Consider the following 18,417-nt stretch of genomic DNA (forward strand, 5'->3'; position numbering starts at 1 on the left):
CTAATAAATCATTTGTGAAGGTTTATTCTTTATTGTAACATAGATTAATTCTGACCCCACCCACCCCTTTCTGCAACAAATGATTCCCCTTTATTGGAAGGGGAAGCAAGTTCTATTTCATTTCCAGTTTTGAGATATTTCAACAGCATCTAACCTAGATATTAAATAAACTAATGGATTTGAGAGTTTCATATTAAAAATTCTGGTCCAAACCCAGCAGAGGGTTAGTCTTGCTTAAACCCATTGCAATCAAAGGGCTTGAGCATGCTTAACTCCATCTTGGATTTAGACCTCCCTGTCCCAGCTTGAAAAAGAATGTAACACGGAAACGACAGGGGAGCTGCATTGAATGGGATACTTCTCATTTTACACTTCATATTTACATAGATCTGATACCCTCTGTGTTAGTCAAGAATAGAACTGCCAAATTGCAAAAGTGTATACATGCATAATCCCCATTTGTATATATGTGGTGGAGAGTCAGATTTATAGATCAGTTATTTAAGACATTTATGTACCACTTACATAAAAAACAAACAAACCAATACACAGAAAATGGGACAACAAACACTAGCTTAAAATGCCTGCTAGAACAAAGCCATGCACCTGAAGTTTAGCAAGGAGGGTACCTGGCTAAACTTGGTTGGGGAGGGAGTTCTAGAGGCTTGGCACCACTACACTCAATGAATGGATTTTATGATTTTTTTTGAACAACAGACCAGACTTCAGCAACCTGGTGCCCTCCAGATATTTTGGGCAATTCCCATCAGCCTCAACCAGCATGACTGGGGGTGATAAGTGTTGGTAATCCAGCAACACCTGGAGGGCCCCATGTTGACAAACACTGCAATAATGCTGGCTGAGGTTGATGGGAGTTGTAGTCCAAAGCAAATGGAATGCAAAGGCTGCATTGGGCCCCAACCTTTCTCTTTCATTTCTGTTGTAACAAAAGGCAAAACAGAAACTTTAAAACGTTTTTAGAGATACTATAAAATACAGTGAAAATGAAACCTGTTGGAAACCAAAGAGGCTTCTAATAATTAAATTATATCCCAGTCATTGCAGTATTTGTGGGATTATTGAATATTTAGTCTTTCAGTAGTAAGATAAGACTAAAAAAAAGGATGACAATAAAAGGCAAATGAGAGGAAGAGGATGTGAGGCACCCCACTTATGATTCTGCACAGAGAGTCCTACTGCATTTAGACCAGCATTCAAAACACAAAGGAGGTGCATGATGAGTAGTCAACATGGCCCTGGTGTTCAACAAGTCATCAGCCACCTAATCTTATCAGTTGCCCATGGATTCTAGTTCAGAGATAATATACTGCAGTTAATCTTATCTGCCCTGCTTGTGGTCACCTTGCTTTTCTCCTTCAGTCTCTAAGGTTCACATAATGTCTTCAAGCCAAGATGAAAACTGATCGATACTTCAAGCATTCAAAGCTTGTTGCTGCAATCCAATAAACATAGATTTTATAATAATAAGAAAGCATTCAAAGCTCTAGTCCATGGGAGACTGCCCCAGGTTTGAAATAACACAGCACGACTCCTTGATTTAATATGTCGCATCAACATGGAACCCAAAGAATCTCTCCTTTGTTTTGCATTCTGTTCCCTTTGAGTGTTCTGCAGTGGCAAAGTGTACTGCAATAAATAGGATTTCTACCATTTGAAAATTATATTCAGATGCAACGGCAGAAGATTACAATTGATTTAATGAATGTATGCCAAGCAGTTGTGTCTTTAAAGGCTTCACTTTATATCTTTTCAGCATTCAGGACCTGGATAGGCTAACCCATTTGCAAAGCCATTGCTGGAATAACAAGGAAACATAAGGCACAAATAACTAAATAGGAGTTTGGCTGCCTGGGTTACTGGGAATCGGCAGAACAAAATATCACTATTGGTTATACATTTATGTCAACAGATGTGTTGAGTAGCAGTCTCCACCTCACCATATTTCCTTCACACTATGTTTGAGGCTCAGTTATAGTGTTTGAGTTCACTTTTGGGTATAAATCTAATCAATGTCTATAATTGTATAAACATAGTTATTATAGTTTATTCCCCTCCCCTTTCTTACAGGTTTCTTGGAGCATTTTATATTCCTTGTGTGGCTTTCTGAAGGGATTTGGACCTTCCTATAAGTAGTTGCTGCCAAACAGACAGCAAACAGAAATCCCTGGGATTGTTTCCAAATAAATCAAAATGCACCTGCACTGTGTTCCCATATATTAGCAGTTGAAAGGAAAGAAAGTATACCACTAGAATTCCACACTGTAAAATCCAGCTGTGTATTCATGGCAGTGACAAAAAGCAATGTTCCATTTACACCTGAAGTCAAACATATGCATCTTCCAAAACACTAAAATGTTCATTCCACTAGATTTCTTTCCTTCTTTGGAAACCTTTGGGTTTTGTTTGGGGTTTTTTAAATACAGGTGTTGTAAAGGTATAGAAATATCCCATGGGTCATCTTGCCATTCAGAAACAATACAACAGCTTGGTGTACATTCTGAAATTCAGACAGGAGGAAGACATGTTTGGCTAGAGAACACGTTCATCTGATTCTTCCCAGTACCAAAGCTACAGCTACAAGAATGGCCCCAGTTTAGTCCACCGGGGCTAGGATTGCTTTTGTTAGACCTATATTATGAAAAGCATACATAACATTTAGGAGTCTGTATGACTCTCTGCTCTCTATAATTCAGATACAGCCATCAGAAGAACAAGATGGAGAAAGAGAGACCGTTGTAGACAGATGGATGCCCAAGGTCAGAGGTGCTCTATCTGGGGGCTGGAAAGATGCAGTAGCCTCTGTGGTCAATGCCTCGCACTTATGAATGCACTTCCTTGTTCTAGCTCTCCCCCCTCTCATTTATTATTATTATTATTATTATTATTATTATTATTATTATTATTATTAAACATGGCCCTCAACTTTTTAAAAAAGTTACTCAGCCCAACTTTAAAACAGTGCACAAATACAGAGGCTCTCATAGCAATTCCTGGCCATTTCCATAATATCTTTTTGTTTCTTAACATCTGTTTTATCTTTGGTCAGAAGTATCTCCTGGAATTATTTTTGTTTGGGTAGTTGAAATACAGTAGAGATTCCCACCCCCCTCGAATGGAAGGCAATCCGTCCTGAAGCAAAGCTTCCTCTCTCTTTCCACACAACTTGACTATTATCAAAGCAGAATTGGAGCTGGTGCTGTAGAGCAAGCAATAAGGGAGGCAATGCTCTAATTGCTCCACTTGAAAAAATGAAAGTTGTTTGTATTCTGTACACAGCTACCTGTGTTTTTAAAGAGAACTTAGAGGCAAGACAAACTGTACAAGCTCTGGTAAAACTCTCATGTCCATCCATGGAGAAGGGAGCAAGTGTAATAAATAATAATAATAATAATTTATTATTTATACCCCGCCCATCTGGCTGAGTTTCCCCAGCCACTCTGGGCGGCTCCCAACCAAGTGTTAAAAACAGTACAGCATTAAATATTAAAAACTTCCCTGAACAGGGCTGCCTTCAGATGTCTTTTTAAGATAGGATAGCTGCTTATTTCCTTCACATCTGAAGGGAGGGTGTTCCACAGGGTGGGCGCCACTACAGAGAAGGCCCTCTGTAGAAGGTTCCCTGTAACCTCACTTCTCGCAATGAGGGAACCGCCAGAAGGCCCTCGGCGCTGGATCTCAGTGTCCGGGCTGAATGATGGGGGTGGAGATTCTCCTTCAGGTATACAGGGCCAAGGCCATGTAGTATTTATTTATACCACTGGCTATAGCATTTGTCTTTAACAGCACAAAATTGCAGTTTTTTGAGTCACTGCATACCTAACGCCAGAAAGTGTCTCCTTTGGATATACTTGGTCTGGTCATGTGATTTTGTTTAGTCACTTAACAATGTGAGGATTATGTAGATCTCTCACACACATAAATTTGTTGTTGTTGTTGTTGTTTAGTCGTTTAGTCGTGTCCGACTCTTCGTGACCTCATGGACCAGAGCACGCCAGGCACTCCTGTCTTCCACTGCCTCCCGCAGTTTGGTCAAACTCAAACTCAAACACACATAAATACAATTTCTAATTTGTCTATACAGACACATCCTTCCCACCACCTCCTGTAGGGTGGGGAGGGGGGAACAATCAAAGTTTTACTGACTTTTTTTTTTATGGGAAGTTAGAGTCCAAACCAACCAACTGCACAATATCTTCCCAAGGCCTACCCAAGCAGAGGTAACCATAGGACAGCCAATGATCATTTGCAAATTACAAAGCAATTCTCCTGGCTCGCATCCCAAAACACACAAGCAGAGGCTCTTGCTTGCAAGTAAAAAAAGAGAGAGAGAGAGATCTTTAGTCAGGGAAATAACAGTCAGCAGCCCTGGAGTCATGGTTCAGGAGTTCAAGCACAGGGCAGGAAGTTAAGAACTGGACAGAAGCAACGAGAACAGTCAAACAAGTTTCTGTGCCTCACCAACCAAGCTTTTAAAGACAAGGTGTAGCACTCTCTCTTGCTTTACAGCAGGCAAGTCCAACTCCCAAGAGACGACGATCTACTCCCACTATTAAAAAGAACTGGCAGTGATCTACCCATTAGATTGATGAAAGTTGTTGAGCTTTTTTGGGGGGAGCATTTTGACACGGTCCTTTGAGGTGGGTGGGTTTCCTCCAACCTGTGAATGCAGTGCTTCTTTCTAGGCAACAGGACTGTACTCTCCTGTTCAAGCTCCTGTATGGTTGATGCATGGTGGCCTCTACCATTTGGCACAGTGAGGTGACTGCTTCAGGCAACTGATTTTGGGCAACAAATTGTTATTTATTCTAATTTATTCTTCTTTTTTACATCACTTGTGGGATTTTCTGCCCCAGGTACTATGCATTTGACTTTGCAGGGAGGGAGAGTTGATTGTTCTGCATGAGGCATGAATATACCCCAGGGGGTGCTTTGAAGAGGAAATGGGGAGCAAGCAGGAGAACCTTACATGCTCCCTCCCTTGGAGGGAGAAACGTGTTAACAGGAGCAGCCAAGCTTCTATTATAATATCTATAGATACAGAGATACAGATATAGAGATTTCTAGCTCGGTAGGTGCGTAGAAACAGTACACAGACCACTGACATATTTAGCACAGTAAAGAAATATTAAGCATGCTGATGTAAAAATAAAACCCTCTGTAAAGCAGATTAGAAAATCACAACCATGTCGCCTAATAATAGGCCAAAAAGAAATAGATAATGAATGACAATAAGGAATGTTTAGTCCTTTTTGGTTTGCTTGTTGTAGAAAGGTGACCCTCTTTGTATAGGGAGAACTGAGATAAGCAGACCAAGTCCCTGTCCCCATTTAATCTGCACCTTGTGTAATGCCATTGCTGATATAATCAGCTTCTTTATGTATGTGGTGGGTAAACAGTGTGCTTAATGCAGCTTGCCAGTACTTAGCAGTATCCTGCATCTGTTGGCCAATGCCATCTTATAAAATCAAATCTATACTAATGGGGCTATTTTTCAGATACCATTGCCTGGACACTTCACTGAACCTGAGCTCCTTTTTATCAAATTGCAATCAACAAGTTGTTTATTGCTGGAGGTGTTTTTTTTAATGTTTACAGTTTGCTCCCTTTTCCTCTAAGCACTTTCCCTCTAAGAACTTTAAGAATTCTATTTACCAGGCTTTTAAGTGGGGGAGAAAATCCATCTTTTAACTATATTACTTACTACAGGGAACTCTATTCCACTAAAATCAAAATCGATTTATCTAGCATAGGTCAATTTTGACTTTTAATGAAATCCACAAGCACGCAGAGAATTGACAAACATTTCCAAAGTCTCCATCCAAGACAACTATTTCTGAAACTGCCCACACAGCACAGCTTATATTGATGATAGTATATAGATAGAGGAAACAACGTAATTTCTCCCACTGCCTTCTCAGAGGCAGCTAGGTACAGTGACTCATAAAAAGAATTGTGTAACAGGGCAGGAGGCACCCAGAGCCCTAAAATGTGAAGGATAAATACCCTGACTTGTGAGGATGCAGCATTTTTATAAAAAAAATACCAGGCATGAGTAGGTCTACGCTTTACCCAGAGTTAGTCAGGTTTCACGGCTCAGCTGGAAGTGCTAAGCAACTGTGCTTCTGTCTTTCTTCTGTCCTCCTGAGAAGGAACCATGTCAGTTTCTCTTAACCTAAAGGCAGATTTTATCGTTCTAATGGATTGTGTTACTTAGAATCATAGAATTGTAGAATTGGAAGGGATCCTGAGGGACATTTAGTCCAACTCCTTGCAATGTAGGAATCTCAACTAAAGCATCCATGACAGATGGCCATCCAACCTCTGCTTAAAAACCTCAAAGGAAGGAAAGACTCCACCACTTTTCATGGGAGTCTGCTTCAATGCTGAACAGCTTTGACTGTCAGAAAGTTCTTCCTGGTGTCTAGCTGGTATCTCCTTTCTTTTAACTTGAATGGTTTGGGTGCTATCCTTCGGAGCAGGAGAAAACAAGCTTGCAACATCTCCCTGTTCTTGTAGTCTAAGGAATTAAAATGTTTCTCAAGCTCTTGATGGGCCACCATGTGTTGATGGTGGGAAGATTTAAGCTTACTTTGTATTTTAATAATTGCAGAACTGTTCGAACTGATTTTAAAATAAATACAGTACTCTTAATCAGCCACTTGGATAAAGGAAAGCATACAATTATTGAGACTGAATACGAAATACATTCTTCCCCAGTATTATTAGGTTCAGGGTGTCTGTCACACAATAACATATTAATCCTCAAAAAGGTATCTACCATCCTAACCGGTAGTTAGTTAGGTCTTGCAAAAGAATACTAATGCTATGTCTCGATCTCAGACACTCATTTAATATGCTAGAATACTTGCCAAGCTCAGATGGAGAGAAAATGGCTTTTTCAGCCATGGCTGCTAAATGAGCAGTGAGTAGCAACCTCAGATTTAATTAAACTCTTAAAATTATGGACTGCAGCTCCTAATGATAGTTATCCTAATCAAGGAAATTCATTTGGTTGCATTCCACAGTGAGCTAACAAGACTTTGCCAACTAGCTCTCATATAGCTTCCAAACTCCGACTCCTACAGACTCTGGTTTACTCATCTCATTATATGCCTTGCTTGTTTACTCATTTCACTACCATCAGCTGCTGAATCAAATGCTAGACATGATGATAAGTATATCAAGATTTTGCAAGGAACAGGAAATACACTCAAAACAGTAGAATGCCCACAGCAGAGACATAAATAAATCATATAGCTATGGAAACAGCAAGAAAGATAAAAGCATGTCCAGGATACCAAAGTATTGGAATAAAGAAGTCAGCACAAACATTTACTGCATGAATTTCTGTGTATGATCACACACCAAAACCACATCCTGCATATATTGAAAAAATGCTTCTCCACACACCCTTACTGACCATAACTAAAGGCCTACTCCTACACAGTAGGGCACAATGGATGAGGACTAGCTCAGGGCTTCCATCTCTCTCTCGGCCCTGAATGAGACATACCGTCATTTCTCAGCCCCCTAACTGCATTGTGACCTCCCTCATTGCTGCCCCTTCCACTTGCAACCACCCTTCTAGAATTGGCCATCATGTCATTAATAATAATGTCCAAACCCATCCTTCCACATCACTATGACCTTTCCCCCATCTCTCTGCCCCTCAATTCAGAAAAAAGTTGTCTAGATCAAAGGTGCCATCAGAAAATTCAATAGATCACCCAATGAGTGGCAGCATGGAATGGCTTTAGCAGCAGAACCCAGGATGTGTTGACATGCGGAGTGCTGGGAGGCCAGCTGGCAAGCCCCAGCTCGGACGTCTCCTTCCATCGGCCTATGCTCCGACATAAATCAGTGACCCGGACTTAAGAAGCCAGGGCACGCTATTAGCAGAGTGTACTGAGCACACAGAATAGGCGTGAGGCTTGTGAAGTCATGCTATAGCTACAGATTTATTAATCATAAATCAGAACAAAGAAACATGTCTCTCTCTCATGTCATCTCAGAGAGAACAGCAAAAGCAAAAGCTATACACAAATGGAAGTTCCCAGCATACTGTGCTAGAATGTAAACAGACATGTGATACACAACAATTCCACATGCGTGTTCCTTAAGGTGGAATGGAAATGTCAACAGGATGATTATCCAGCTTCAGCCAATCAACAAGTTGTTTTACCTGTCCATAAGAATATAATAAGAGCCCTGCTGGACCAAGTCAAAGACTCATCTACTCCAGCATTCTGTTCTCACAATAGCAATCCAGGCGCCCATAGGAAGCCGGAAAGCAGGACATAAGCACACTATCATACCTTATACCCAAAAGTATATATACTTGTGAGATCTGCGAGTTTTCTGAAATACTAGGTTATGAAGCCATTGCTTTTTCGGATTTGCTTCATCTAGTCACATTTTAGTCTAGATTGTTTCTCTTGCTCAGCAACTTATTGAGCAAATTACACCCCTTGCCTCCCCCCCCAAAAAAACATGTTCTTAAGGTTCCTGCAGCCTTCTACCAAAGATTTGGAGGAGTGTGGGGATGCACAGAGGAGAGGAGAAGAAGTCTTGATCCACAGGCAGAAGTCCTTGTAGTAACGGAATGACTGGATAGCTCCAGTGTGGTGCTGATAACACCAAGGTTGCATGTTCAATCCCTGTATGGAACAGCTGCATATTCCTGCATTGAAGGGGGTTGTCCTTGATGATCCACAGGGTCCCTTCCAACTCTACAATTCTATGATTCTATGAACCCAAAGAATGGATGCTTTAGTTGATATACCTGCATTGCAGGGGTTGGACTCAGGGTCCCTTCCAACTCTATAATTCTATAATTTACAGCTGCTGCCAGTGTCCTATGATACCCTAGTTTGTTATTTAGAGGTCTTGGGGAAATAATGTTTGCAACTCAGGATAGCAAACTCAGGGTATGGAGCAGGGGTGGGGATTGACCATCTATTTTCTTGTGGTGGTTTTATGGGTAATCTCTCTCAAAAAAGTTTCCAATGGGACTTCAAAAGGCATTGGAGAAAGGTGTTTAAAATTTCTCTAACTTACATATATGCTGTACAGGTTTTTTTTTTAAAAAAAAGGGAGGGGGAAAATGAGACTTTTTACCAAGTTTAAGGACCAATGCCAACATGACTGTGAAAAGAGGAATGAAGTGAAATACATCCAGTGTGAACTACCTCTAATTAACTGAATAAAACATAAAATGTGATCTTTTATCCAATACTGGCCTATGCCACAGTCTTTCCTTCACAACTTTTAAAAGAATCAGTTTTAAAACTTCAGCAATGCTGCAAGTACACGCACTGCTATGCCAACACAGAAAGAACGAGAAAACTCCACTGCTCTGCAAAGTTGTATTTGAGATCCATTTATTCATATTATTAATGAAAGGTCAGCTGCAGTCAAACAAAACACAACAGTGCATATTTTTACCATTCTTGAGTGTTGCAATTTTCTCCTGCCACACTAGCAGGAATTCAGCTCTGTTAAAAGACCCTTGGCTTAGCTCTAATTCAGCTTGTTACAGAGTCTTTTAAATTAGTTCAATACTGATAAGAACAAAAGTTAAAAGCAAATCATCAGCTATTTCCTTAACAATCAAGCCTTTGAGGCACAGATTCTTCATGTCTAAATGGTTATTTCTTAATTTAAGGAGGCTCACTATGATTAAGAATAGACTAACTGTGGCTAACATCATCCTGGAGGAATTGAGCTATTGTTGGGATCTCCAGGTTACCTGCATATAAATTACTATACTATAATTTTAATGGAAAAAAGTTTGCTCATGGTGGGGGAGACTGGGGTTGGGTTGCCTGAATACCTGTTCAGTCTGCTGTCCAGGTGTTAGCTAGTTGCAGCTTCCAGACCAACATCAAAGGCAGTATCACATAGAGCACCTCTTCCATGCAGCCAATCCCAATTCGGATTCCCTCTCCCATCTGGTTTTTCTAATATGCAGTGTTAATAGTGATGAGGCATTTAAAATAATGAGCAGTTTGATCCTAAAAAGCTGGTATAACAAACCTTCAAAATTTTAGTTACAGATAGGTAGCCGTGTTGGTCTGCCATAGTCAAAACAAAAAAAATCCTTCCAGTAGCACCTTAAAGACCAACTAAGTTAGTTCTTGGTATGAGCTTTCGTGTGCATGCACACTTCTTCAGATACACTGAATCTGAAGAAGTGTGCATGCACACGAAAGCTCATACCAAGAACTAACTTAGTTGGTCTTTAAGGTGCTACTGGAAGGATTTTTTTTGTTCTTCAAAATTTTGTTTTTGCTTTTCTCTTAACTAAACTAGACTAGAGAAAGGGGGGCCCTGACCAAATTTTCCTCTGGTCCCCCTCAGCGCCAGCATGCAGCCCCCCAGATTACCTGTGAAGGGTATGCTGCCCTTAACAGTAAAAAGATTCCCCATGTAGACACACTTTCCTCCCTCCATCCTTTTCTACCCCTTGTCCCTCAATCCTTAAGCTAGCCCTACTTTTTGCACTGTAAATTCAGGGCTGTGTTTGTTAGTATTCCCACCACCACCAAAATAAATAAACACATCCCCTGTTACTTATGAAAACCATGTTAGTATTTGTACTGTGTTTGTTACAAAATGCATTTTACAGTTGCACTGGGGAAAAGAAAACATATGTAATGTAACAGCTGCAATAACTCCAATCAAGGTCGCAGAAATGCTGGATCATTGCCATGTTTACTGCCTTTAAGAGTGTGTGTGTGTGTGTGTGTGTGTGTGTGTGTGTGTGTGTCTTAGAACAGAGTGAGGGAGCTGGGGGTTGGCTGGTTGTCCTGCCATTGCTTTGTTGACTGAGAACATGGGAGTGTGAAGACTTCAAGGAGGCTCTGTCTGGAAGAGTTTATGAAGACAGGCAAGCTATGGACTAATTTTTTATTTATGCATTATTTATGCATTTATGTGGGTGTTTTGGAGCAAGAAGACCAAACCCTCTCTTAGGCTCAAGGGAGATAAACAAATTGTATTGAATTCGATAAATATAAATAATACAGCTTGTTAAATTATTGGCCATCCTGACAAGTAAAGATTCATCTTCAAGTCTTGTGTAAGGAGTCTACTTTAATACTAAAGTTTGAGGGTGAAACTGCTGCATCACGCTGAATGACTCAAAAAATAGATAACAAACCACACCATGTTGGGCTACTTGCCATTGGGGGGGGGGAATGCCACTTGTCTGATGTTCAGCTGGGATGCAGAGTGTGTATCTAGCTGCATGTATTTTAACAGCTTCCCGGCACTGCCATATAGATATATGAATCATGATGTGAAAAACAGCGCTATGACAAAGACTAAAATCTGCAATTGTTCAATCAGAGGAGCAGAGAGTGTGGGATATTAAATTCCCCTTACATTTAAAGGCTAACCTAACTAATTCAAATTTTATGAAACAAAATGAGAAATGAAACAGTGTCATTGTTTGAAATGCACACTGGCTAGAGGAGCTGGCATGTGGCACTGCCACCAACTGTCTGTGTCATGTGTTATGTGGTTTTCCCCTCCTCTCACACCATAGGATCATTACAATAGGGACCCATAATGTTCTCACCCCCCCCCTTCATGGATCACTGCCTTGCTGTGGGGAAGGGGCTTGAATAACTCAGAGAAGCTATGAGCTATGCCATGCAGGGCCACCCAAGATGAACAGGTCATACTGGAGAGTTTTGACCAAACGTGCTCCACCTGGAGCAGGAACTGGCAAGCCACTCCAGTATCCCTGCCAAGAAAACTCCATGGACAAAGACAACAGGCATATAAAAGTTATGACGCTGGCGAAGCTACCAGCATGAGTTTGACCAAACTGCAGGAGGCAGTGGAAGACAGGAGTGCCTGGCGTGCTCTGGTCCATGGGGTCACGAAGAGTCGGACACGACTAAACGACAACAATGTTCTCACCAACTGATCCCATCCCAGACACATATCTGCACCCAAGAACCCAAAACCCCAGGTTACAACTTAGCAATATTAGCTACAACAAGCCTCAACTGGGTCCTGTGGCAGCCCAACAGGACCATTAATCAATACTGGGTTGCGGGAGTCTCTCCCACCAATGACAGATAAAGCCGCTGTCATTCTCAAGCAGACAGGTAAATGAAAATAAGTTCAGCAAAGCCTTCAGCTGAGATCTATGTAGTTCGACTCCTCAAACCCCAATAAAAGGGGCCATCTCTCTCCTGCCAGCAGTGATGAGTTGACGCATCTCAAGCATTCCTCAAGTTGGGAAAAGGAGGAAGGAGGAGGAGAGATGAAGCAACAAGCAGACTGTGCAAATGGTCAAAATGACATCCTATCATTTTTGCAATGACCCACCCGGCTCCAGTTTCTCTGATATACAAAGGTTAAAAATTACTTCTTGATCCCTGATGTTTAAATGCAAGCTATTCAGAATTATGAGATCAGGTTGAAACAGGTGCCATGATGAAAAGGGTACAGAGTTCTGGGGTTAAACAATCATTGCTCTCCAAATATCAATGTTAACACCTTTCTTTTTTTCTGATGTCGACTTTAATGTCTTTGAGCTTCGCAGAACGAGTGTTTCCCACAGAAATAAATTGCACACCATCTCTATAGTGCAGGCGGTTAAAGTAATCACTCATCAGCCCAACTTCTCATCTGCAGCCAAGAACATTTGTATTAGCACTGATTAATCTGTGCTGGCATTAGCTGAAGTACAGAACCTCAGCCAAGATTACAGGAGGTCAAAACATTAAGCATATTTTTCTTTATATGCCACAGTATGCCTAACATTACAAAAAATAGACCTCGCTTTAATGCATGCAAGGAAGCATATTTCAATCAAGCCTAATTCCTCCTCGTTATTTTACTGTATTACCAAAACAGTAGGTTAGATCTTCGTGTGAAGATTAAATCTTGTACTTGCCTCCTTGGAGGAAATTGATTCATTTTAACTAGCAAGTAACTTTTCCCCATCATCTTGGCCTGTTTTACCCAACAGTTTTTTCCTGAGACACAATTCGCACCATGCCCCCTCCCCACCTTCAGATACATAGTTGCATAAGACACCCCCCCACACACATAAACACACACACACTTCATTCAGGCATTATTCCTGAAAGGAACATAGGAAGCTCCCTTACACTGAGTCAGCCCATTGTTCCATCTGGCTCAATATTGCCTGACCTGCAGAGGTTCTCTAGAACTTCAGACCAGGGTTCCTCCTAGTCCTACCAGGAGATGGCAAGGATTGAACCTGAGACCATCTCCATGCAGAGCAGATGCTGAACCACTGAGCTACGGTCCTTCCCTCCTCTAGAAAAGGTGTCATGGGGGCCACCACATATGATGGCCCTGCCCTCAACATTCCCTGCCCACTCCCAACCTTCCTGTGTTGAGTTGGAAGGACTGAAGTGAGATTCTAAGCATGTTCAGTTAAAAAGCTTATTAGAAGCTTGCTCAAAATCAAAATGTCTAATAACATACTGTTCAGACGTTTCTGAACGTATCAGAACGTTCAGACGTATGGGGAGGCAGAAGTGGAACATGTAGGGCTGGGTATGTTGGGGGGGGTGCCATGTACATCCGCGTGCTCCCTACTCATGTCTGCATTCCTGTTCAGGCGTAAGACCTGAACAGGGCTACTCTGGGTGAGCCTTTTGAGCTGGATAGAGAAGCTGTCCAGCACCACCAGCAGTCAGAGGGTGTGCTGCAGGGCAGAATCAGCACTAAACTGGGAGATGCCTGCAGAAGCTTTTGCTTCAGCAGCTTCTAAGCAGCAACTGAGGATTTAAGAACTTGGCCTGGCTGCCCCACTCTCCCTGAAATACCAGTGGGGATCTGATCCTGACTCCAACACAAGTTGCTTCATGTTGCCAAGTGAGTGCTTTCAGGACCAAACTTTGCTTTGTGCTCACTGGCATCTCTATTCCCAATGATGATCCCATGGTGCTTGTAGGTTATCTGGTTCTTCAGGTTAGGTTGTTATCCTGGGATATGATTTAAGGGGTCGTTTTTAGGTGCCCTATCTTGCCCCTGGTCCTGGGTTCATGGTGGGTCCTCTGAATGGGCCTGACTTCAGTTGTGGGAGTTGGCAGGCCCTGATATTTAGTACCCACAGTGGCATTTCACACAGCCATTGTATGCACACGGTACTTCTAATGCACAATCCTTAGAAAATCAGAAAGTTGGTGAAAATAAATTCCTACAATTTATTGAAAGAACTGAGAAAAAGTTCCCTTGAAAAGTAACTGTACAACATGAAATGCATTGAACTATTTCATAAAATAAAACTAATATTCTACAGCGTCTTTTGGATAGGATATTTGCCTCTTTTTTCTGTTGTGGATTAGAGCAGTTCCCTGTTTCCTGCTCATGTGAAAAACAGGCCATGTTTCGTCTATCATTCTCCACCTTCGACACAAGCCCATTAAATTCTATAGGAAAAGTAATATTACATCTTGCAGTGGAACTAATATCTATTAAGATATGGTTTTACACTTTCATTAATCACAGAGTCTCTCATTACAGAAAATGAGCCATTGCTAATATTACAAGCTAGAAAGCCTGGTGTGATATTGAACCAACCATGACATTTTCAGAGTTCTGTAAAATATAATTGCTGTCTTTGTCCCTCTAAAATAATCAGAAATAGCCCTGACTTTTCTTCCAAGTAGTATTTTAGATACGCTAAATAGATTGGAACTATATCTAATGTGATATACTAAGTTATGTTCATGGTGACAGCCTAGTGGGTGTCTTTTTTTTTCTTAATTAAACCAGAACCAGAATTTTAAACAAATCATTCTGTTTTATACAGTAATATAGCAAAACTGTACTAGCAGACTGTATACAATGATTTGGACTACAAAATCTGTTTCAACATACCTTCACAATACTTGGCAATAGTCAGCAAATCTACCTTTAATATTTGATTAGCACATGCACATTTATAACCCCCAAACTCCCTTAGAAAGAGCGTTTTCAGTACACTGGATAGGGTTTAGCTGCATAAAAATCATTAATCACCATTGGAGCCATGCAGCTAATTCTCCATTCAAAATGCAATAAATGTAGCTTATGAGTAATAGCTGCTATAATTTCACAGTGTAGTTGGGTAGGCTTTCAGTGTTCTGTTGAGGCTTAAGCCAAATGATTCCCACACATCACTATGAAAATAATATATGTGAGGTTATCCTCCCCAGTTCATTCTTTTAACCTCCAAAAAATATATCAAAATAAAAAGCCATCACCTTTTTTGTTGTTGTTGCAGCTGAACGAAAAAGCAATTTTTGGATGATATTTGGATATGCTTACTCAGATAGGGTCAAAAAGCATGTGATAGTGGCAAGTGCATCTTTTTAAATGAGGAACTTCCCCAGTCAAATATAAACTGGTGGCATTGGAGGGTTTCGCCTTAAGAGAAAAGTGGGAGAGCGGGTGAGGGGTGCTAGACCCTCTCTCACCCATAACTACTTATTTATTTATTCATTTGAATATTTATAGGTCACCTTTTAGGGCATAGCTCTTGCAACAAAAATAAGATACGTTTAAAACATCAAACCATTTAAAATCACACTTATAAAACAACATCTCAAAAACCACGGGTCAAAAACATTCAGTATAAGCTAACATAAAACAAGGCTTATCCTCCTACAATAAATCTTCCAGTGTCACTTTTCCCTGAGTCACATTCCAATGCCAGAAGGGACCCTAGACATGAGGAAAGTTTTCAGACCTCTTACCGACATGCCCCTTTTGTAAATGTGCACACACATACAGACTGACAGCATTATGTCTAGATTGACCCATGATTCTATTTGCTGATTGCAATTTAAGCTGCTCTGCTATTTTAACATTTTTAAATGCATCTTACAATGCAATCCAACCCATATCTTACTCAGACATTCCATGAGACTTACTTTCAGGTGAGTGTATAGAAGACAGCAGCCTTGTTTGCATTTATTTTCTCCCTTACAAACTGCATACTGCCTCAGAATTGTATACAATTGAAAAGTGATGACTTCTTTAAAAAAACAACCCAGGTTCACTGATGTCCCTCTTAGCATCTGAACATAGGTCGCCATTGGAGAACAGTTAGCACTTCCACATGCTGACCTTACCTGGTTTTGAAGGTCTGGAAATGAGCTTTTATTACAAGTAAAACCACTTAGGTAGCACACAAAGCCCAACTGATGTTAATCTGACCATGATTGAGGTGCATATGCTTTGCAACGTCAGAATTTCCCAAGGGGAGGCCAGGAACTCAGTTGGCTGTACTGAAGCAGCAGAAGTTCTATTAAGTGTCACAATAACCCTTCAGCTAAGATGTGAAACATGCCCTATAGTGCTTGGCATTTTAGCACAAACTCACTTGCCTTATCACAGGCTTACTGACAATTGGAATCAAAGAGATAACCACTTCAATGCAAAATTCAAGCTCATCATGCACCTCATAACAACATAAAAACCGTATGTTGGCACTTGTTGTGAAATCTCATCTTACAGTTTTATTTACAGATTTGGTGGTGGTGATGGGGAACTTGATCCAAAGAGATCCGGCAACAAACTGGGAAGGGGGCCTGGACAGGCCTCGATTTATCCCCCGGGAGTGGACCCAAGCAATGGCTATTGGGCAATTTGGCCCACCCCCTGAGGACATCCTGTGCCTGATCCTGCCTACAATTGGTCAATCCGCAGGCAGGCCGTAATCCCCACCAGTCGACATCCCCAGATGGCAGACAAGGTCGTGGCCAGGCCACAATGTCACCTAACCGTCAAAGGTAAGCGGACTTGGGAAAAAATACCACAAAAGGTGAAAATCTAGGTTTGCCTCATGTCTTTGCACTAAAAATGGTATACTCCAGGAGAGCCTTTTTTTCTGTGACAAGTCTTTGGGACAAGTTGATTTATCAAGCCCATCAGTTTACAATTGGGCTGTAATTCTTTGGAAGCCCTCACCAAATATGACTGGGAGTATACATTTTGATAACATTAGTAACAGCAACAAAAATAAGACGTGGCACAAACTGTAGCCCTATCCTGGAAGAATGAAAGAAATCACTCTTCTGGACAGGAAGGTGACAAGTGTGTTTTATCAAACTTAATTGAATTCAAGTTACAATTATTAACAGCAAAACAAAAAAATTTTTCACTGCTGGCAATAAAAATGCAGCATGGTTACAAGCTCAGGTAAACCTAGGGAGGAAGAGGAAAAGGACCAATTGCTCTAAGAATGGAATTACTCCAGGTAAATGTGAAATAGACAGGTTTGCATGATTTTTTTTTAAGAGAGGAAGTAATCACTGCATGCAATTTTCTCCTTGTAAATATAGGGCTGTGGGGTTTGTTTTGTTTTGTTATTTCAAACATACACCTCCTATTATTTAAGAAGGTTTACAGACACCCAGAGAAGTAGGGCTGGCCCAGTATATTTTGCTGCATTACATATAACAGCAGAAATACAACAGCATCCCCTAGTTGGTGCTTTCCTAGCATTCATGATACATAGGATCCAAGATCAGGAATGTTCTTTGGTGACAAAAGCACTTCCCCCCCCCCTCTCTGGCAGCAAAAATACAATATAATAATAAATAATGAAGAATGTGCTATTTAGTCCATGACACCAAAGATCTGCTACCTGAAGAAGCCACCTTGCTCTGCCAAATGGTAGAGCCAGCCCTACGGAAAAGATGTAAAAATAACAGAAACAATGTATTGTACCAGCTACAAAGAATGTTCAACTATTGATTTATAAATCACAATTGGGGCTAAATAGATACAATTGCCACTTCTACTTGATGACTCATTACTGGTTCAATTTAAAGGCAATACAGGTAGCACTTATTTCAGTAAGTCAGCAGATCATACCAGATTAGTTAGAATCTGAGACCTCCAGTTATAGGGAGGTATATAAATTCAATAAATGATGATGATGATGATGATGATGAATGACTGAATACCTATTGCTTGTTTAAGTCTGTATGTGTAAAAGCTGGTTCTTTAGCAGTAGCTCCTGTCAAAAAATAGCTATTGACAACAAAACATGCTTGGCTCCTTGTTATAAAAAAGCACATTAAGATTCAAAGAACTGTATCACTGAAGAACAACAACAGTAACAAAAATTGCAAACCACAACTACTGCTATACTGCCAGCATGAAAAAATAGAACTTGAAACCTGGATTTGGATGAGTAAGATTCAGCTAAGAGTTCATATTAATTGGGATGAAGTTGGAAAAAACCACATAGCAGTTTTTAACTATTTTATTTTCTTTCCAGAAAATAAGAGTTGAAAGCTCATGTGAGACATCGTGTGCATGTCTTTAGTTTGTTCCTTTCATCAGCTTGTTTTCCTTCCGGATGCCTTTGGAAATTGTGTGTTAGTTCCATCAGAATCACTTTGAATTAAA

At 40.7% G+C, this 18,417-nt stretch overlaps 1 long non-coding RNA gene across 1 annotated transcript in view; it reads right to left on the reverse strand.

Annotated features, from left to right (window-relative positions):
- LOC309367348 overlaps positions 1-18,417 on the reverse strand; it is a 146,944-nt gene that overhangs the window by 128,032 nt on the left and 495 nt on the right. The window lies entirely within an intron of this gene.

Source organism: Podarcis melisellensis (assembly GCF_964234715.1).
Source record: "Podarcis melisellensis genome assembly, chromosome: 3".
Taxonomy (NCBI): Eukaryota; Metazoa; Chordata; class Lepidosauria; order Squamata; family Lacertidae; genus Podarcis; species Podarcis melisellensis.